The following is a 22,610-nucleotide window of genomic DNA, read 5'->3' as shown; positions in this document are numbered from 1 at the left end:
CCTGTAGAAATGAAACCACACTGTAGAAAAATATCTTAGAAGGCACCCATATTTCATTCAACGAAGAACAAGTCAGATTAAATTAACTTTTATCTTGATTCTCTGAATATGCCTTCTGTCTGTGTCACAGCTGGCTATACAAAAAACATCTCCCTCCTCAAAGTATCATCAGATTATGAAGTGATCAATCATTTTCATTGTGGAAAGCATAATTTTTGTTTCAATTATTAAAAGGAAACAGTCTTCTGTTGTAAAAATACAAAAAAATGCTATTTTAAACTGAGACTATGAAAAAGAACTACTTTCTAACAAAAGAAATATGACTAGCATTCATAGTGTTTTGATTTTTTTTTACACTTACCAATATTTTTAAGAAAGTGAAACTTGTCTTTGGGCTGAGCAAAATACAATACCGATCATTACAGAGGTTCACAGCAAATTAAAAAAGTACGCTCTGTCAAACATTAGAATGCACAGTCAGTGCACAGCAAAAGGTAAATGACATCTAATTAAGCAAGGAGTTTAGTTTAAGCTAACGCAAAGAGAATGGGGTTGGAATTAAAACCAATAGACAACCTGATGATCCAAAAAAGCCTCTTATGCTTCACTGAATTTCCACAGAATAGAAAAGCTAAGAAATAATAAGTGAAATCATTGGAAATAGATAATAATAGAAAGAGTGCTGCATAATGCTTAGTGTTTATCAGTTTTGTTTATCTCTATCAAACAATAATTATTTTATTTCATAGTGAGCACTGTCACAAAATGTTTAACATAACAAGTAAAAAAGCCAACAGTTCAGTAAGAGCCAAACACTCCAATGGTGTCAAACTCTCCAATATGGGCAGCATGGGAAAACCAGTTATGAGGCAGAGCACAATGGTAGGTCTATAGTTCTAGGTCTGAATCCTGTTAGGAGCTTGTAGGTTTTTACAAAGTTTTTTTTTTCTTTCTTGGTACTCTGCTTACATTCCACACATATGTAACTTTGATTGGCAACTCTAAAAAGACTGGAAGTGAATGAGTCTGTTTGGTTAAGTGATGCCCCATTCCTACAGTAGTTGTTTCCCATTTTGTACACAGTTCTGCTGGAACTGGCACCAACTCTGTATGTCTCTGAACTGAATGAGTGAGTAACAAGATGGATGTCATCCCTCCCATTTTAGAATACAGTACATTCTGTTAAGGATCTGTGCAGTCTTTAGAGTTTTTACAGGTGTCTTTGCTTTCCTATGATTGTTCAAAGGCAAGAGTGTAGGTTAGCTGTAACTACAGATTAGGCTGGTATAAGCTAATGCGTGAATCTGTGTGCACTTATGCCTTACAAAGGATGTGACCTGCTTCCAGGGTTGGTTCTTGATTAAGTTAATACTGCTCATATAGAACTCAGTTTTCCATTAATCTGCACTGGATAAAGCAGGTGCAAATAATGGATGAAAAGAAGGATGATAACAGCAAACAATCAGTAATATAGAAACAGGCAGGAAACACCTAAATCAACTTAAAATCAGAAAACAGAATAAGAGAATGTCAAATATTTATGCAGTATGTGTCATTTAAACTAGCATTGTAAGTGACTGCATTTCAAAGTGTTGAACGGCAATGTACAGCAAGAAATTGCTGCAAATTACAGTCCGCCAATGTAGATAGACCAGTTAGCGGAGGAGATGTCATGCTTTTTGCAATGTACTGCAGTCTGTTATTATTTCTTGTGAAAAGAGATGTCATTTCCCATTCAAGAGCTATGGCAATGTACATTTTGGCATTTAAGGTGACAGATTACACAATGTGAAAATAGACAAAATTTTAATTTATAAAATGTAGTAACACAGTAAATGCGCAAACAACAAAAATATAAAATGGCAAAAGTTAAATAAAGTATTCCTCCGAGTTTACATGGTTGGTTAACCTTTAGTAGAGGACAAGGCCAACTTTGGTTTAACAAAGTGACAGAATTTTTCCTTTTCACTCAGAGGATTATTTTCTCTTGTACTTTTAGGCACATTTTTGCTTTTGTTCCATTTAGAACTCAGATTGCTACATTAGGCGATGGATTATAAAGTTATTCCAAAACTTAGACTGCCAAATCTATCTTTTCCCCAGTCCATCAAAGACATGGAGCAAAAAAGTTGGCAGAAGTTATTTAGGTAAACGGTTGTCTTGTTATTTTTCGTCAAGAACTTAATGCTGTAAGTAAGGGGGTGCTCTTTCAGCAACCCACTTGCCTGGAATAATGCTAATAAGATCAACACATAACAGTAGTTAATTAAATATCTAAATACCAGGGAGAGATAAGCAAATGGCTAGCATAAAGTAGCAAAGACAACAGTAAATCCTTCAGCCTCTCTGAATCTATGTTAACATTTTTTGCTGCTGTTAACCAAGTAGGGTGGCTTGTAATTTTCACCTACCTTCCAAAACTCACCACCTAATATATGCTTAATTTCTTGTTGTATATACTATAGCCACTCTTTCATCTGCCAGTTCAGCCCTTGCCCCAACTCACCTCCTGACTATATGTTCAATGAGTCTTTAGGTTTAAGGCTCTATTGTTGCTGTATGTGTATGACTGCTATTATTGACTATGGCACCCAACAATCTTGCAAGACAAGCAAGATGTGACTGTTCCATCAGAATATACAGTATAAAAATATTATTATAGGATCAGCTACCTGTTTTCAGATTGATGGTCTATTATACTTAACCCAATGCAATGATGTGTATAGTTGACATTGTTTTATACAAAGCATTTTAAGACCTGATTTTAAAAGAGTGGGTTCTGAATTCAGCGATTGTAAAGTCTTAAAGACCTAATGAGTGACAGTTGACTATTTTTAAAGGATTGTCACAGACTCTTCAAGAAATTCTTGCAAAAACCCAATTGAAATATCCCTGAGCTGGAATTTAAACAACTGCTTCCTTGTCTGAGCACATTGGGTCAGTTGCAGCAAACAGAATTATATTGTTGACTTCAAAGTACAGTAAGTGCACTTACTATGAACTAAATTTACATTGCATCTTAAACCCAATTGCAGGGAATTATGCCACTGAGCTTAGTCCACACCACTGCCTTAAACCTGTTTTAAATTGCAGTGAACCCAAAGCAACCACTGGTGTCCTCTGGAGATGACAAAAATTATGGACCATCCTAAATCTGTTCTTACTATGTTTAAGCAACTTAGTACCTTACTTGAGGTAAATCTCAATGGCATTAGAAGGCTACCAATTAATATCGACACTAGGTGGATAAAGTGAGTAATTGTTGCTTAAGAAACTACTGTAATATTTAACTAAAGATGCTTAGAAGTCATACCACATTAATAAGTGTGGTGTACTGATATGTCTAGAAATGTCGGAAGAACAATATTTGCAAATTACTTCTGAACTTTAATATCCAATTTGTTAAAAACAAAACTGGTTGTTAGCTGATGTCTTATGCAACAATTTATTTAAAAAAATGCTTAATCATCTAAAGTAAATATCATCTGGCAGTTTTCCATTTCAAACTAATAGCCAAAGTTCTCATTTGTTTCCTGGCTAATAGCTAATAAGTAGCATGTTACTTACTAACAACCTTTATCTGGTATCTCTTATATATATTTCTCTTCTGGTTCGTCCTGCTTCCACTTCAAAACCGGTCCCACCCACACGCAGCCGACACGGCATTTCTCGATTCCTATTCGTCCTCTTCCAAAACCTTCCCCATGCTACCTGCGGCTCCTCTTCAAACCCGGTCCCGCCCACACGCAGCCAACATGGCATTTCTCAATTCCTATTCGTCCTCTTCCATGTCATGCACTATACTGGCCTGCTTAGCGTAATACATCCAACAAGTACTCGAGGTGCTGCCACAACGTTAAAGTAGCTTTACCACTTTTGCGGGAGCCACCTGTGTCTTTACAACAGCTTCTTACACAGCAAACATCAGAAGCTAAAAATAATCGTGAACACATTCGAGAATACAACTCTTCTCTAGCGTTTGCTTTCATGGGTGCACAGATAACTCAACCTCCTGGCCACGGACCATACTATTTTAAAATACATGGGCAAATTTATCACCAAATCTCTCCACTATACGCTAACACTTCTACCTCTCCAGGATATGAACAGTTGTATGTTTTTGACACAGCGCAAGCTACTGAAGTACGCTTACAAAATAAAGCAAACTCTGCATGCAGCAAAAATGTACTTCTCCAGCTAGATTCCATGCTCAGAACCATCAACCGCTTCGCTAAATCATACAAACACATGCATGAAATTGCTCAGTCCAATCCAACAGCATCTGTATGAATGGTTTTCAAGGAAAACCCTAGGCAGGATTTACGACAATACAATGCCCTGACATGTCACACCGATGTTGCAGCGATTTTTGTCGGAGAAGATGGCGAAACGCCTGCCGAAAGGGACATTTTCATCTATCCCATAGGCAACTCCTGTAAACAGATTTCCACGCTCAATATGAATTGCGATCCTATGGTTTACCCACTTTTATTCCCTTAGGGAGACATTGGCTGGCACAAAGATTTACAACATGTTCCCATTAAAAGAACGGCCAAGCGAATAAGGCCTACTCAATGCCAATTTTATGCATACAGATTAGCAATGAGGAATACATTTAGTATTTTGCAGTCCAGCGGCAAACTATTCCAACAGTACATCGTAGATGCGTCTGTTAAAACAGAGGGCGCGTGTCTCAACTATCTCAGATTACATCAATAAGATCTGCGCGTGGAACTATTAGACGCACTGCAAGCAAACGCTGAAAATAACAACGTACGTGGAGGCAAAATGATCATATTACCGTCCACATTTCCAGGAAGTCCAAGATACATGCAACAAAACTATCGGGATGCTGTGGCCATAGTACATAAATTCGGAAAGCCTGATTTATTTATCATTTTCACATGTAATCCTGCTTGGCCTGAAATTCTACATGCACACTGCGTCTTTCAAGAAGTATTTCTTTCTTCTTGATTTCTGAATTCCTTTCTCACCGTTTTCCGTTCCTATTCTTACACCACCATATGCTACGGCAGGCGTCGGCTAGTATCCATTATTTTTATATTATCCATTATATTTATCTGGTATATTTTGGCCTAAATGCAGTTTTTAAGTAATATGTCTGGAAAATGAAGTTAAACATAAACCAGACAGTTTTAATTATATATTAATGTGGCCGCAATTTTAGTTTACCAATTAGATTAATCAAAAAATTGTGATACACAGTCCCCTACAGTTATTACTACAAAAATGCCATACCCTTGGCACTAAGTACATGTTCAGGTTTGCTCCATTTTTGCTCTGCTCAGAGCTGGAGGGGAGCTTTAGAAACTACCAAATTATTTAGTCTGAAATTTAGTACATAGCTGTGAATTAATTTGTGACATTTGTATTGACCAATTGAATCTAGGATTGTGAGGTCTCTTGGGCCAAGGAACATGGGTAGACAGATTAAAGAAAGAAAAATAAAGGTGAGATGAAGATTTGTATTGTGCTTGTTGTAATGTCTAGCAAGGCAGACAGCCAAGAATTTCTGAAAAAGGGCAGGAGACACTATAAAAACACTGAAACACATTTTGAATAGAGGCCAAGTACAAGTTCTGGGAAGTCAAAACAATATTGCACCTAAACCAATTTGTAAACCAAAATCAAAGTTAAAAATAATGTGCTAGAATTCGTTGCCAATTAATTAAAGAAAGATTTCAAAACCATTCACTAAGCTACCACATATCCGGAAAATTGGATAATGGAAAATGGCAGATGCCGATCTTTATACTGTGGCATCACTGGTTGTCACCTCCCATTGTCACGTGGTAGTAACATTCTTAACAACTACAAGGAAATCATTTCGAAATGGTGGTGTCCATAAGAGAAAAAAAATGGTGCTACTCTAAGACACAATATTTTTTAAAAAATGCCGAAAATTACCCCAGATATAAAAAACAATCACAAAAATGAATTCCACATATTCAGAGAGCCCTAAAAAGTGGAGAAAAAATCATGGAAATACATGAAATAAAACTAGAGAAAAATTAAAAACTGTTCATATCCATTTTGTCTCTACTTAAATGAATCATTCCGTACTGAAAGGTTTTAATCAACGGTGATTTAAGTGTTACTTTTAATCCTTTGACTCTAGTTATATTTATTAACATATTAATTCAAGTTTATATATTTGGGATTGATTTCACTTTTTTCTGGGCTGGGGGCAATTTGTGTGGCCCATATTTCCATATACACCGGGTAAAATTTGTTCACTTCAGATATTTTTGCTACTTTTATGTATAAATATGTATACCACACTTAGCACTTAAAGGGGATATAAGACAATATCTTAAAAATGACTGAAATCTAGATACTATTTCTGCAGTTATTCTACCCCAAGACAAACACAATATAACAAGCTGAGTCGAGTAAGAGCAATTACTTTATACTGGCATGTGTATTTTTATCTTATGAACACCATGAGGAATTTGATTAGACAGCTCAAGAGGGAGTAATATGTAATAACACTGTAGCACATATAGTCCATTCTAGTCAGTAACCTAATGATGAAATGTAAAGAACTATGCACTCCACAGCTGAAGATTAATGTGATCTGTAGGTGGGTTATGACTTTCCTTGGTCTATAGAGAAAAACATGATTAAATTCTGTGGATATATATTGTCAGAGTCACAAAAGGATCTTTCAAAAATCTCTTACAGCATATCTGATGTATAAAACAAATAGCTCAGTAACCAGACTGAGTTTACAAAAAACTTCACAGAAATATTTGTCCTCAGAGTAAGATTTAGTGCTAACTCTCAATATGATTAAAACATTAACTCACAACCAAATGTCCATGTAATGTATGGCTTGTAAATTATAGTACAAAAATGTGGTCCTGTAAAGTACTAAAGAACACAGACAATATTGATAAACGTGCCTTTAAAAATGTAGATATTCAGAGTTTGTCTTTGTCAAAGTAATCCCCTCTGATTCTAACTCAGTATTCTTTTAAGGTATTGTTTTGGGAACTATCTAATTATATGCACATTCTGCATTGATAAAAAGGGTTCCTTTGATGACAGTTTTAAATTCTAGAAAAAGAAAAAGGCCACCAGTGACTTGACCTGCCTAATAGATCTAGCGTTCAATGGCTGTGATATGCTTTTAGGTTTTGAGGAAAACATTTAAAAAAAAAATAAGACAGTTTTCTAAATTTCTGTCATAGATTTTCTGACAAGGCAGATAAAATACCTTAGACAAAAGGGTATAAGCTTAAAGTTATTAACCTGACTCAAACAGACAGGATCCAAGCTTAACAGTTCATTGATTATGCAGGAAGTATTTCATACTGTAAGTTGACTATGAGGCAGACCTCTGAAACAGGTTAAATAAAGCATTTTCACTTAATAATAATAATAATAATAATAATAATAATAATAATGATAATAATAATAATAATGTATTTTATTTATAGGAACCTTTCAAGGCACACAAGGACACCTTATAGAACACATTAATAACAACAGTCACAGCATAATATTAATAAAATATTACAGTAAAGTAAAACTAGAATAAATGCAATAATAAATTTGAATTTAAAATTTATCAGCTAAAATTATCAGACAGAATAAGCCACCTTAAAAAGATGTGTTTTAAGATGATATTTAAAGGTAGGAAGAGAGTCAATATTACAAATGTGTTGCGGGAGGAGCCACTCAACTGAAAGCTCTAAACCCCATGGTAGTCAAGCGAGCAGGAGGTATAATAAAATTGATAGAGGAAGAGGATCTAAGGATATGAGAAGGAATGGACATGTGAAGAAGATCAGAAAGACGAGGAACTGCCAGATTATGAAGGGTCTTGTAAGTAATAAGCAGAATCTTAAAATCAATGTGATATTTAATAGGGAGGCAGTGAAGCTGCTGGAGGACTGGAGTAATGTGTTCCATTGAAGGGGTTCTGGTAATAATACGAGCTGCAGCATTCAGAACTAATTGAAGTTTGTAAAGGAGTTTGTGAGGAAGACCAGAAAGGGTAGAATTATAATAATCAATAAGGGATATAACCAGAGCATGAATAAGAATAGCAGTGCTGGTAGCTGAAAGAGATGGACATAAACAGCTGACATTATGTAGATGGAAATATGCAGACTGAGTAACATTATTAATATGTGCCTCGAATTTTAAGAATATTGAGAATAGCACCTAAGAATAGAATAGATTAGAGAATTATCAATAGTCAGTGAAATATTATCAAATGTATGTAAAACAGATTGTAGTTCCTACTAGAAGAACCTCTGTTTTATCACTAGTTAATTTAAGAAAGTTAGCAGACAGCCATGATTTAACTTCCTGCAGAAAGTCAGAGAGGGAAGAAGGTGGAAGAGTAGAATCAGGCTTAGTAGACAGTTAAAGCTGGGTGTCGTCAGCATAACAGTGAAAATAAATATTAAATTTCCTAAAGATATGACAAAAGAGCAGAAGATAAATAATAAATAGAAGGGGACCCAAGACAGAGCCCTGGGGAAAACCACTAACAACTGGGCAAACTTGTGATCTGCAATTTTTTAATTGTACAAATTGTCTACGATCTGAGAGATAAGATTTAAACCAGGCATGTGGAGTGCCAATAATGCAAATCAATTTTAATCTCTTAAGAAGAATATCAAGAGAGACTGTATCGAAGGCAGAGCTCAGATCAAGGAGTACAAGTATGGTTAACAGACCAGAATCAGCTGGCATCAGCAGGTCATTGAGGATTTAAACCAGGGATGTCTCTGTACTGTGAAATGGACAAAGGCCAGAATGAAATTGTTCAAATAAATGATTGTCAGTAAGGTAAGAGTGAACCTGCTCAGCAACAGTTTTTTCAAGTATTTTTGAAAGGAAAGATACATTTTAGATTGGACAATAATTATTTAGATTGTAGGGATCTGCACCAGATTTCTTTAGAATTGGAGTTACTACAGCCATTTTAAAAGATAAAGGAACAAGAACATAGATCAGGGAAGAATGTTTGATGTTATTTATTAGAGAGGAAAAAAAAGGCAAACAGAATTTAACCAAATAAGTAGGAATTGGATCCAGCTGACAGGTAGAGGGCTTGGATTTTCTAATAATACCAAATATTTCCTCCACAGTTGGGAGTTTAAAACTGGTAAGAAAAGAAGAAGGGGATCTTAAAATACTCCATATATGGAATTTCCAAAACTAGTCAACGGCTGGTGGCTTTTTCCAATTGTCATATTACAAAAGGTCATAAAGGAGTTACATTGATCAGTATAGAAAATTGAGATGGAAGACTATCAGGTGACCGTAGGATGGTGTTTACAGTTGGAAACATGGCCCTAGAATTCCCTTTAGCAGACCCAGTTAGTGTTGCATAATATGTATTTTTTGCTGCAGACAAAGCATCCTTATAGACGCGCATGTGTTCATCATACATATTCTTATGGACATCAAAGCCCATCTTTGATTCCTGTGGGATGGGAATGAAAAGCTTGAGGGTACATCCAAGTGGAATTTATGGAAAACTTGTTGCAACTGCACCAGATGAGCCCTATCATCACTTTGAAGCGAGCATCAGTAGCAATATTGTATTGACATATGTGCTACAAAGCTATCTTTTTGAAAATCAGTCAACAACAAGTTATATTTCCAAATTACATTGATTAACTTATTATGTTAAAAATACTGCTCAGTATAGAAAAAGGATACAATATTGTTTTGAAACTAAATTAAAAATTGCAAAATGAATTGAAAAAAAATTAAAATTTCTTTTATCCTACATGGAAATTTCACTGCATACAAAACAATAATTACATATAAAGATAAATATAGTATAAAAAATATATCACATTTTAAAATAGCACAATGTAACATTCTGAAACTCATTTAATCCAGTTTAGATTTTAAGAGCCGACAGCATTTCTTAACTGCTCACGGTTCAAGGCTAAGACATAGACTAGTTACACTATAGATACCAAAAAAATTAAAATACAAAAATCTATTGGAATCACAGAGGTTTTAACTGAATACATTTTTACTTATTTTCTCTGCATGCTGAACAAAAAATTTTCCAAATTGAAATTACTAAGTGGTAACTTTGTTTGGTACATCTAATTAAATGTCTAATCTTTGAGCAGACATTGCCCTAATATTACTTCCCATTTATTTAAGGAAATTTTAAATCAATTCCTTCATCCTCCTTTTTTTACTCCCATTAGGATATACGGGGATTCTGAGCCAATCCTGATAGCACAGGATAATGACCTTGTATAAAATGGCAGTACATCACTGAGACACTCACATACGCTCCTGCAATCACTCACGGTAAATCTACATCTGTAAGTTATGTGAGGAAACAAGAGCTCCTGAAGAGTAAACCCCATGCTGACACAATGACAATGGGTATCCTTCTCACAGAAATGCCTATGTAATATGAAAAAGCCATCTCTTGGAAAGAAGGAAATACAACCAAATTTGATGCTTACAGTTGTCCAATTATGTTACAAATGTATGAGGTATTTTTCCAAAAAAGCTTACATCAATGGATTTGTATTTGGTATTTGGTACAACTCTATCAGGTTTTTCATAAAATGTGTTTTTGATTTCATTATAGCTATGGGTAAAGTTAATCAAATGTTTTTTGTGAAGGTTTACTGAAATTAAAAAATGTCCATTCAAATACCCAAAATGCTAGTCAAGTCAGGTTATTTTTGTACTAGTGAAACACACGGACATGTGGTCCTAAAATCAAAGCCAAATAAAAATGCAGTTAAAAAAGGAGCTGTTGATAGTTTGCATTTTTTCTAAATAGTTGTTTTTTCAGTTTCTGATCTTCTTTATTTTTTTCTCAACATGTATGTACTTTGTGCTGGGTGGGTTATCAAAAGAGGCTCCTATTGATGCAAAAGATATGGAGCAGTTAATACTTCTTCTGTGTTCTACATAGTCACTTCTTTCATTTCCTGTAGACATTATAATGCCTTTTAGAACTTGTGGGGGTTCCTATAACGCATGCTACACGTTTCCATTTTGGCAACACATTCTTTTATTTTCACTAAAAAATACAACTTCACATTAATTTCGTTGGTGATCTTGGAGGGCCAGAAGTGATCTGGATACAACCTTTTAAAAAGTGTGTAGTGAATAATGCTGCAAAGGGTATGCCCACAGGTCTTCTTCCTAAAACACCCACCTCCCAATCCAGTCTGTGCATTTTAAATCACCACTGGCGTATCAGGGAGAGAGCAAAATATACCAAACAAAACCCTTGACACAGAGAGAAAATAGAATGCTAAAATTGCTGTTATCCATTCAGGAGATTAGTGGGACAAGGTAACTGAAGCTTCATAATTAATTTGCACATTGTACTGAGTGCTGTGACAATGAAGACAGATACTCATACACACATACTGTATAGACCACTGCAGCTACTGGGTTCCACACGTTTGAGAAGTGCTTCTGTCCGCTTTGCCATCTGTCTGTCATTATAAGTTTTGCATCATTGTATGATATACAGTAACAGCAGCAAATAGAGTTCATATAAGCACTGTTGCCTATGGATATACAATGTGTTAAAACGTACCGGCTATTTTGTCTTAGCATGTTTGCATTTCCAAATAGACACTAACTGTTTTTTTTAGTTAGTTATTTATTTAGTCACAAAGTGGATGCTGTGCAGCCTTCTCCCTACTTTTACTGGTGTTGTTAGGTAGAGTTGTAATTTGAGTATTCTGAGTGCAAAATCTGCATCACTTGTAGTTTTATCTCTCAACACACCATTTTCTTCAGATACATATCAAAAGCATAGCTGCCAAAACTTTCAAGTATACAAGGCATCTGCACCAACATATCGTTCATGTTTACTTTTCGTCCATTGATGCCACTGAATGCCAATGTATAATCTGATGCTACAGGAAGGTTTTTTCCTTGCAACAGGTTATGTTTATTTTTAAAACATGTAATGTGCTCTCTGCACATGCAGCACACTTACATATTTCTAACAGGATTTTTTTAGGAGACTTTTCAACTGTAGATGGTTCAATTTACAAGCATAATGAAATCACCATCCCTACTTTGAGGCATTGGATTGGTTTAGAAATGAGACACTCAGTAAGCTGTCTAATTGTTCCCAAGCAGTTTTAAGTATGATTCACTCATGGTTTTCTCCAGGCATATATAAGTTTGGTTTCAGGAAGATAATTGGTTATTTAACTTTCCTAAGTAGTGGTCTTCAAACAAATATTGATCTAAGGCTGTAAAAGTAATGCTTACATATGGTCAGAAGTTTCAAATATTTGACAATTATCTTGTTTGTCAGCATGCATTTCTCTCTTGTTCTTGTATTCTCTATAGTGGGCTTTGTCTTACATGCCTATAAGCAATCAAGTCTGCCTGCTCCTCTATTGCTATATATCCAGGATCACTTCTAGCTTGGCTATGTGTTTCAGTGTCTTGTCTTCTTCACTGAAGCACCTTCGGTGATTTCCTTGATGCTCAGCAGATGGTGCTACTTTTATCCTTCTTCCTGTCATCATTGTTGTTAGCACTTTATTTTACAATCACTTTGCCACTGACACACGTGCACAGGTCACTTTGCTGTCCTTTATGCACATTTAACAAAATTTGATGTTTGATGATCAATAAATACAATAGATTCAAAAACAGGATGTTGTTTTTATAAGCATGTTTTTACAAGAAGTAAAGTAAAGAGCCCTTCTTATTAGGAACCAGATTGTGCAGCACAATCAAAGGTCAGACATGCAGAACATTACAATATCCGCCAGTTGTTTACACACATAATAACTCACAGTTTACTATGAATCCTTACGAATACCGTATATAGTTACGTATAAGTCAGGTCTTGAAACTCAAAAATCAATCATAAAATCAGACCCCGATTTATACGTCTGTTCAAAAATGTGACACTTACACTTTTTTATACATCTTCTTGCCTCCTCCAATCTCACACCAGTTTCTCAGATACATCAAATTTTGTTGCAGCAATGCAGTTACCAAAATCTTATGCTACTTCAATGACATTTAATTTAAAACCAGCTTCATATTTTCATCTGATCGAACGTTCCATTGTAGATAAGGAATGCTCTTACGATAAAGGTGTATGAGGGTGTGAGATACAAAAAAACACAAATCAGTGCAAACGTTGCTTCAGAATAGTTTAGGTATTACTGTGTGGTCACATAGGCACAATAAAGAGAGAGAGGTTAGGAGCACGCACTGATACAGCGCATTGCTGCACCCACATAGATAAAAAAAGGCAGTGTGCTCCGTGGTTACTCTCTCAGGTGGGAGTTAGCATATCATAATCTCTTGGACCAATAGCATCAGTTTTCTGCACTTGACTTACTACGACCGACATTATAAAATACCTGAAATTATAAGATTAAATTATATAAAATCAAGTCCCAACTTATCCACGGGATAACTTATCCATGAGTATATAAGGTGCTTGCATTTCTCTGTCTTTGTTGTCCTTGCATTTTTTATCCTGCATTTGAAGCTAGTAAAGATCATACCACTTTTCTTCTTCTTCCAGTTATGGTGATCCTCATCGTGTTATCAGTGTGTGCAATTTGCTTGATCTTGAACAGATGTCACTGCTCTTCCTTTTCTTTCCACCATGTCCACCATGAATGAGCACAGGTCTCTTACCCAAGGTTTCCATTACCAAAAATGTTTGGAATTTCTGGTGATAAGCTTTTGATCAAGAACAAGATTCTGGGCCTAGTAGTTTGTGAATAATTGCATAGCAGATGGACTGACCTTAGCATTTTTTATATATATATATATATATATACTGTATATATTGTCATGCACGCATGCATAGGGAGAAGCATAAAGACCCGAGCTGCAGCGCGAAAACTCCTGCCAAGGGGGAAAAGCAGGGTACTAACCTCTCTCTCTTTGTTCCTACAGAAAGAAAGAAGCAGCACTGTCATGAATGTGCCCAGACTCCCTAACCATGTACTGCCACTTCCGTGTTCTTTCCCTTCCTTCCGTCTACCTCTGATGACGTCATGGCTCCCATCCACCACCTCAGTTCCTTCCCAGCATTCCTCTGTGTCAATTCCGGTCCCACTCCATAAATGTTCCCCATTTTGCCATTTTGACTGTCTGTTGTATTTTGGAAAGAATCCAACTGTACAGTTTACGGGGCCAGACAACCCCAAACCTTTATGCTGTGTAACAGTAGAGGCGCGGACCTCACCTCTAACACCCTCAGGTACCACTCGAGACACGAGGTAAAAGTACAACAACTATTTATTTTGTTGTCACACAGTGCACCAAGCACCCTCCACTCCACACTCATATAAATCACCAATACTCTCTCTCAAAACCAATCCTCCTCGCCCAGACACTTCGCCACCCTACCTCCCAGCTCAGCTCAGTGTACTGGGCTTCCCACAGTCCTTTTATATCCCCTGACCCGGAAATGGTTCCTGGCAAAACCCACAAGTCTGTTTCCTTCCGGGTCAGGGTAAACAGTCCTCTTCTTCACCCCGGGAGTACGTCGTTTCTTCCGGTCACGTGACTGTGACGCACTCCCGGGTTATAGGGCAGGTAAGAACCCACTAGCCCCCCTACAGTGACTCCCGGTGGTCCCCAAGGTATCCAGCAGGGCTGTGTATATAAACTACAAAGTCCATGAGGCCCTGCTGGAACTCGGGGCACCATCATGGTGTCCGGAGGGCTCCTCCTAGCGGCCTGGGGATGGCGACTGGAGTCTGTAGCCGGTCATCCATCACAGCTGTGTTTGTTGTTTATTTTACTATATATATATATATATATATATATATATATATATATATATATATATATATACTGTATATATATTCATGGCATTCATAGTCTGAATCACAATCTGATTGTATGGGTGGTTACCCCCCAGGTAACGCTTGTGGTTGGTCAGCAAATCGGCTAACATCCGCCACAGTGCCCTCTTTCAGTTGCGAGAAGCAGAGGCTTTGCCTCTGGCGCTGACGTTCGAGGTTTGATTCCCGAGAGGGGATGCAGTGAGTGTGTACTCCTGATGAGCCCAGAATTAGGGCGAAACACATGTCGCGTACTCTTTGCATTATTTGACAGTAAAACTATTTCAACCATATATATATATATATATATATATATATATATATATATATATTGTCACAGGAGGCTGGGGGACTGACCAAGCCGGGATGCCTGGAAGGACCGGGAGGTGGCGTATATGTCCCCCGGGCCACGAGGGGGCAACCGCCCTGGATGTTGAGGGGACCACGGGAAAGGATCAAGGAGGCTCATGCCCAATGGGGCCCGTGGCTACCACCAGGGGGCACCCCGAGCCTCATGGAGCCCAGGAAACATTAGCTTCCGCCACACCTGGAAAGTTGGAGGAAGATCCATCCAGGGACAACAATGCTTCCGCCACACCCTAAAGTACTGCCGGAAGAGTGTCATCAGGCACCTGGAGCACATCTGGGTGGGGATAAAAGGGGCCGCCTCCCTACAGTCAGGGAGCTGGAGTTGGGAGTGGGAGCAGGACAAAGCTCCCGTGAAGAGAGGAAAGGCGGCCCATGGACAGGGAGAGAAAGGCCCGTGTTGGGAGTGATTGGTGCTGGGAGCACTGTGTGCTGTGCGGGACTGTGTTTCAATATTAAACGTGTGCTTTTTATAAAGAAGCGGTGTCTGTCTGGTGGTGTTCAGTCTCACAATATATATAAAGCAATGTAAATTCTAGAGTCTTGCAGCACTACAGGTGCAGACAGGCCATAGAACAGGATTTGAATTAATCATATGCACCTTTCTGACATTAACACAACTTTAAAAGCCTGTATTTATATATTTTGTAGGAAAACAAACAGCATCTTGTGCATATCATTCACATTTACTATGATCTATATTTTGGTGATACAAAAAGAAAACAAGCAGAAAACAGTGAAAAGCATTTCATGGCACAATATAGTATTTTGCATATATATTGTGGTTACCCTGTACTTTTTTGATAAACCCTGCTGCAGCAAAGTACCATTTACAAACCAGAGAGGATGAGTGTAATGGATGGATGTCAAAATTAACCAGTGAATGGATATAAACCTAAAAATTCTGAGCTCAGTTCTTTTTAGCAAATTCACCACAATGATCCCAGGGTAATTTTTTTACTTTGTAGTCAGCAGACACTTAATTATATAGTATTTTAATTGATCTTTAAGCAACAAAGACATTTCTTTAATTTTGCACAATTTTAATATTTTTAAATAGTAAAAACACCATAAAGGTGAACTGAAATTAATGTAATACAAATAATTTTTCTGTATGTTTGAGACCAGGTAAAATTCCTCAAACAAAATGAATTAAGGTCAATATTTATAATTAATAATTAAGCATCTTGATTTATTTTGCTAAAGTTGGCAACTGTGTATCTAGGGGGTAACTGGCTAAATAATATTACATATATAACTGGAATACTAACCCTTAAGTACAAAAACAGTGACTATTATTAATTTACCAGTATAATATAAATGCTATTTTTAAAGCTGACCTTTTCAAATTGTCCTAAATATCAGCAGACATGGTCTTGGTAATAAGAAGATAAAACTAATATGCACAGCATACTATAACCTAAGGGTGTCAAAATTCAGTTCACCTTTGTTTACAATTGTGGCCCAAGGAAAAAGGCTAAAGATATGACCTCAAAAGTTATTCATACCTCAGGGGCTCTGCCATTGTTGATGAGAACAGGTTACAAAATGTTCATTATTGGAAAAGATCACTCAGTAAAAAGTAGAGTAGAAAGAAAATATTAACAAGAGTAGAAAGGAAATAGAGTAGAAAGAAAATATTAACATAATATTTTCGTAAAAAATCACTTTATTTGTAAACAATTTGACAAATTGTCCTTATCATGGAAAATACAGTGGAAATTCTAATGTTTAGATTCCTCATTAAATTGGTATGATTTTCACATTTATTAGCATATGAAGAAATTTGTATATGGAGAACCTCAAACTCATATATAGGGAGTCACCTTATTTGCGGGATAGCAAGCTTTTGTTGCATATTATTTTAAAAGTTTAGTTGATGGGCTTGTTTTGTTTTTAAAGTGGTCAATCAAAATGTCTTTTACCTGTAATAGACAGCTTTGTATATATTTATAATTGTATTTTAATTACTCGGTTTTGATTACAATTATATAAAATTCCAAACCAGTTAATAAAGCTCTTTTTGTTTGCTGTGTCTGGAAGTAGAAATACAGTATAAAGTAACAAAGAATCTGTAAAGTTCAAGGGCATGGGTCTCATGGCTTCTCTGATTTGATACAGCTTGTGTTCAGTTTAATATGTCAGACAGTTTATTTAAGAAATACCTATGCAGTTTATAGTACAAGTTGCTAGTGACTAGCCTTATGATATGTGGATAAAAACTGTTCCTGACTGTGATGAAGAAAGTGATAATTGTCTGAAATCACTTGCCAGAACAGGGGAGGGAAAAAAGTGACTGTGCAAGATGGCTAAGGTCTTTACATTTAGACATTCTAAAGCGGAGTGGATGAAACATGTACACAAAAGAAGACAATTCTCTGCCAGTAATATTCTCTGTCAACTTCACCATCCTTTACAATGCTTTGATTCCTGAACTGAGAAGGTGCTATACTGCTATACTGTATAATTCAGACAATGAGTATGGTCTCCACTGTACACCTGTAGAAATTGTAATTTTATTTAATTTTCTAACCTGATTGATCCTGACCAGTGTCGATTGGAGGGCTGGAGCCTATCCCAGTTAGCATAAGTTGCAAGGCAGGACCAAAACCTGGACATGAAATCAATCTATCGCAGGGCAAATACACACACACGCTAGGGCCAATTTAGCATAATATAGCACAACCCTGTGAAGACATGGGGAGAACATGCAGACTCTACACAGGGAGGACTTGGGATCCTGTTCTCCTTACTGTGAGGCAGCAGTGCTAATACCGTGCCACCATGTCTCCCACCTGTAGAAATTGATGGGCACAAATGGAGACATCAAAAAATGTTTGAGGGGAAAAAAAGGATTGGTGACGATACCTGAAGATGTGTTGTTCTCACTTTAAGTCATCAGTGATGATGGCTTCAAGAAATTTCAAAGCTGCTAACTTTTTTTCACCGCATTGTCTCCTTTCAAAATGAGAGGATGGTCTGCCTCTTACTTTCAGGTGTCTATGACAAGCTCATTCAATTTGTTGACATTAAGGATGAGATTGTTTTCCTGGTGTCAGAGGGCAAATCTCTTCTCTGTAAGAAATCTCACTATTGTCGCTATTGTCAGCATCAAATTTATTGACAGAAATGGAGCTGGGTCTGTCCAAACTGCCTTCGGTGAAAGGAATGAGGTAGGGAGATCGATACACAAAATTTCTGTGACAGGAATGAATGTGGAAGTGATGCTGCTAATCTGCTCCTGGTATGGAGTCTGTAAGATAGCAGGTCCAAATTCCATTTGCAGAGGGGGGCATTCAGTTCCAAGTCCAGGAGATGGGTGATTGTCTATAATTGAATTGTGAATTTCCCCTTGGGATAAGGAAGGAATCTATCTATCTATCTATCTATCTATCTATCTATCTATCTATCTATCTATCTATCTATCTATCTATCTATCTATCTATCTATCTATCTATCTATCTATCTATCTATCTATCTATCTATCTATCTATCTATCTATCTATCTATCTATCTATCTATCTATCTATCTATCTATCTATCTATAAGCAGGACTGTGACAATGTAGTTTTACAGGTGGCGCAGTGGTAGTGCTGCTGCTTTGCAATAAGGAGACTGTGGAAGATTGTGGGTTCGCTTCCCGGTTCCTCCCTGTGTGGATAGTGCTTTGAGTACTGAGAAAAGTGCTTTATAAATGTAATGAATTATTATTACAATCCATGTGTGCAAGGATCATGTGAAGTACAACAGATATTAAGTCATCTTTCTAAATCTTGTCACAATATAAATTTAACCACAGCCTGACATCTGACATCTGACTCCTCCTTTGTCAATCCAATTTTTGTTACTGCTATTTCTGGTGTTTTTCACCACAGAAACATTTTGAACTTTTCATGATCACTCAATTTTTCAGATGTGATCAAAATAGATTAAATTCTGGTGAGAGGAACTCTTAGAAGCAGGGTAGTAAGCTGTGAAGCAGCATTAAGAGAAGCCTACGTAAAACAGCACAGTCTTCAAGTAATGGATTTGAAGGTAAAAGGAAGTAAGCCTAAGAAGATGTGTGGAAATTCAAGGATTAAGATGTGGAGTATGAAGTTGGAAAGGAGAGAGAAGATTAGAGATCATATAAGAAAGAAAAGAAATAAGATAGGAATTTTCACAGGAAACAGAGAGATTCATCTCGACAGAAATGCAAGCACTATGCATAGAAGGAACAGAGGCAGTTCTGAGGTGATGAAGTTAAGGAAGTAGGAAGGGAGGTGTCAACAACATGTAAGGATTGGAAGAAATTAGGCATTTATTGTGAGCAGAGGAATGGTACAGGAAAGCAATTAGGAAGGCAAAGTGAGCAATGAAAATACTATGGGCAATGGAAGAGGAGGAGAAGGTGGAAACAGTAGTAGATTAGTATCTTCATAGGATAATACACTTTAATAAATGGATAAGTGTCTTTTGTCTGTCTGTGTGTCCATCTGCTTGCTATGTCTCTATCATTCCAAAATATTGTGCATCACAAACATTACCATTGCTTTTATGAATCCCACACCAAATGGTATATAACAGAGACATATACCTAACTTAGATTTTAATGTGTTTCAGACAGGTGGCACAGCTAGTAAAGATAGTTAAAGCACCATAAATAGGCTCTCAAAAGGACCTCTGCAATTAAGGATTTAAATTGAAATTGAAATGTCCTGCAAATTGATATAGCTATTACGCGTAGCTAGAGACAATACTGTTAAATATAGAGAGCACCAGGGGTCACTTTGAAATAGTTGGAAGGTAGAAAAATTAGAGTTGGAAACACAAAAATTGTGTGCAAATTGAAATGTTTAAAATACGATGGAAAAGAAGGAAGAGTGGATTGGAATGTGATGAAATGAGTAATGGGTCCATGGCAGTGTACAAGTTTTTATATACAAATGGTGTAGCTCATACTCCACGGGTGTGCAATTTCATGTGACCCAGAGTGTTTGATGGAGAAATTGGGCTAATTGCACTTGCATGTGAATGCACAATTGGTTCAGTCAGTTTTCTCACTGACACTCCTTGGGTCATAATTAATTCATTTGTTGGCAAAAGAGTATAAAGGAACCACAGCAAGTTAGACAAGGGAGAGAGAAAAAGAAAGCAATAAAGTAAGAGAAATCAGGAAGTTTGTGAAAAGGATAGTGAAAAAACAGAGATCGGGAGTACAGTGGGTGGGAGGCTTGGTGGTTGGGATGTTGGCACCGCGGGGAGTGAAGGGATGGCACTGTGGGAGATGGGTTGCTCTTCCTGGGCATTCAGGGAGCAGGAGCGGCTGAAGGGCTTTGCGTGTCGTCCTACAGACTCTGAAGAATGATGGTGGGATGACAAAGCCTGCCTTGGATACCACTGCAGTGAACATCTAAGATGGCTGGGATGTAAGCTGTTTTTAAGCTGTTGTCGACATCTCCACCTCACTGTGGAGACCAGATGGGTAAATAGGGAAGAGATGGACGAGCGAATGCTACTGAGGCTCAGGAAACAGAAAAGAACCTGATTTTATCGGTATGGTTTTAGAACTGATTTTAATCCTTATATAGATTTAATCACCTATTTACTGATTTTTATCTCACGCAGAAGAGCACTTGTTTATTAATTTTGCATTGCACTTTATTATTTGGACACTGTCTAAATAAACTGGCACAATGCACCACTTCTAGTAGTTATTTGTCTCATTCGTCCTAGTCCATCCTATTATATGACTATCAATGACCTGGGAGCAAGAAAGGAGATGCCTGCTGTGGGCAACCTGGGCATCACATGGAGAAAGAGTTCAACAACCATTTGTTTAAAAACAATGGAGATATACTGGGCTGTGGGAACTATCATACTTTGGTTAATCAAACATTTGATGAAAATGATAGAAAGAGTAATAGGTGTTACATAATGAGAACTTATGAGTGGAGATGATAAGCACTATGGATTCATTAAAGGTAAAGAAATTATATTTATTTTGCCACAACTTCAGGAGAAAAGAGTTAGAAGAATATTATAGGCTATACTATATATTTATAGATCTGGAAAAGGCCTACTATAAAGTCCCAAAGAATGAAAGAAGAAGAAGAATGTGTTAAATAACGTTTGGCTGTTAGTCCGTTCCTCTTCACTTCTGTGGAGGAATGCTTAGTGAGGGTATCAGGGGTCTTAAATTCTGGGAATTGCTATTTGCAAATTAACTTCCAATCAGCAAAGTCAGTGGAAGAACACAGAAAAGAGTTATGTGACTGGGATCCCTTGGAAAAAGGATTGTGAGTAAATATTGGAAAATCTGAAGTCATGGTTAGTAGCAGTAAGAGTAGGACGAGTCTGCTAATACAAGATAATAAAGGTTCTTAAGAAGGGAGAAAACCGTATATTTAATTTTAGCATTTTTTTGCATATTATACTTGAGCACATGAAGTCTGCACTAGTTATTCCATGTTTAATTCTTATTTAGGTCATTGTTGTTTAAATGTTGGGAGGTGGGGTTTCAAATGTGCAGCAAGCATTCCCACTCCTTCATTGTTACCTTGTTGCTGCCTTTCTTTCATTTGGTCACTTGCAAACTCAGGTAAGAATGAAGGAGGCAGCTTATAACTTAATTGCTTGCAAGCCACCTGCAGTTTCTTAGCTTTCTGTTGGTTAAAAAGATAAAAAGGTAATTTGAATGGTAAGCTTGGGTAAACTTTATTAAACAAAGTAAGACCAACTGTATTTATACAAAGCAGAAGACACCAGTTTTTAGTTTACACACTTGTACTCATTTCCCATTACACCAAACACTAAAAAGCAAGTGGCCTGTGTAGGAGAAAGCTACACTTAGTAAATACTTATCACTGAAAGGCTAGTCCATAAAGACAAACAATGCATAGTTCCCAAATTCAAGATTTGCTTATTTAATTAGGAAACAATAAGACAAATTCACAAAAAAGGTAAATACTACAGAGAAAAAAATTGAGGAAAATAATAGGAAGCACATTAAACCAAACCTGCGAAACAGAACAAGTCGGTTAATATATTTTTCTTAAATCACTAATGAAAATGAAAAAAGAGTGTGTTTTTAAGTAAGTAGAATGCAGTGGTTTTGCATGCAAGCAAATTAAGTGTAGATTAGTATTACTTAGTATTAGTTTTCCTTTGGATATCCTGTAAAGCATTTAGATCTATATCCAGTGTATGAAAATGTGTGGGAGAAATACATACTGTTATTTTCCTATAAGAAACATAAGATTACAGTGATCCCTCGCTATATCGCGCTTCGCCTTTCGCGACTTCACTCCATCGCGGATTTTATATGTAAGCATATTTAAATATATATCGCAGATTTTTTGCTGGTTCGCGGATTTCTGAGGACAATGGGTCTTTTAATTTCTGGTACATGCTTCCTTAGTTGGTTTGCCCAGTTGATTT

The sequence above is a fragment of the Erpetoichthys calabaricus genome, chromosome 5 (genome assembly GCF_900747795.2).
Source record: "Erpetoichthys calabaricus chromosome 5, fErpCal1.3, whole genome shotgun sequence".
NCBI classification, from domain to species: Eukaryota; Metazoa; Chordata; class Cladistia; order Polypteriformes; family Polypteridae; genus Erpetoichthys; species Erpetoichthys calabaricus.
The sequence above is the reverse complement of the archived record's forward strand: the minus strand, read 5'-3'. Positions refer to the sequence as shown.